The sequence below is a fragment of the Meleagris gallopavo genome, chromosome 8 (assembly GCF_000146605.3).
Source record: "Meleagris gallopavo isolate NT-WF06-2002-E0010 breed Aviagen turkey brand Nicholas breeding stock chromosome 8, Turkey_5.1, whole genome shotgun sequence".
NCBI classification, from domain to species: Eukaryota; Metazoa; Chordata; class Aves; order Galliformes; family Phasianidae; genus Meleagris; species Meleagris gallopavo.
Window position 1 is genome coordinate 9,540,561 of NC_015018.2, and position 1,488 is coordinate 9,542,048.

The window sequence follows — 1,488 nt, forward strand, 5'->3', positions numbered from 1 at the left end:
AAGAAACAGTATCAGAGAAAATAATAAGCTTTCACTGAAAAAATTACAAGTTGAAGTGCTGAATTGTAGATTGACCGAGATGTACTAGCTGCACATACAGACACTTCTCTGGGTGAGCCCAATGTAACAGCTGCCTGGGTTACACTGCACAGGATGCCAGCTGTAACACAAAGTTAGCAACCTTCCACTAAGTGGTACACGACCTTAGCAACAACAACAAATAAAAGGATGAAAGCGGTGTTATGGTGCTTGGCACAGTTCCGTACAGACGTGCAATGCCGTTACCTTTAAAACCATAAAAAGAAAATATCCAGTGTACGAGTTGCTACAAAATTAAAAGTTTCTCAGTTTGCAAAGGGGCTTTACAAAGCTGAGAGCACGCTCCCAGTTACCCCATCCACACAGTGCCACTGCCTGTGGGCGCTGGGACAAGGAGAGCCGTCAGGCTCTAAAGCACTGCTGGGGCTAAAGCAAACCCTAGATGCAGTCATATTGCGATGTAAGGTAATGTTTCTGAAGCACCAAGGCTGTGTTCCCAAGCTCTGGTGGCTCTGAAGCCAAGTGCTGCAGTGATAACCCCAGCAGGAGCCTGAATGTACCATCCGCTCTGCAGTGTCCTCAGCCATGGACAGATTGCATGAGACTTGTCTGTCTTTGGGCTACAAGAAAATAGCTTGTGTCACTTAGGAAGCCTGTAGCCCATGAAATTAGAAGAACGAAACATCCTGAGTTTCCATTCCTTCCCTCAAACAGTAGCAAGCACTGCATCAAAAACTAGGGAAAACATTTTATTCTGCTTCCTTTCTCCACTAGCAGAGGTTTTCTTTAAAAGCCTCCTACAAATCAGAATCAGGCTTTTCATTCTCAGCAGCAACGTGGCTGAAGAAAGGAATGATAGAAGAAACATTTTCCTCTGTGGCAGAATCCAAGCAGTGGACAAAATTAAATTTTTAAATTAAAATCAAATTTAAAACTGAAATAAAATGTTTTCACCTGTTGTCAGTAGCATCATACAGGAAAAGGAATCTATGAGTTTATTACTCCATCACTCCAGGTCTGTGCTGATGTAACTTCATCTAGTAAAAAACTAACCAGACTAACACATCGTAACTCATATATTAAACAGTTTCCAGCTATACAGTTACTAAGGAATTTATGACCTTGGCTGTACACAAGAAAGAATTCACAGCCATTCAGGACATCAGCTGTCAGCTGTAACACTTGCAAAATGCTTATCCTCTAGCAAAGAGCTGGCTAGAAAGTTTCTCGTTCCATGCTCAGTCAAGTGTCACCAAAACATCCAACGTTATCAGCAAAGGAACACTCTGCAGAGAGATATGGGTCTTATGAAAAGCTTTTTTCAAGAAATCTTTTTGGATTAAGAACTCTTGCAAAACTCAGCTATGAATCACAATTATCTGAAAGTAAAAAGGTCCGTGCAGAAGCACAGGGTGCTGAACAGTCTCATGAATAACTATAGCTCCTGAA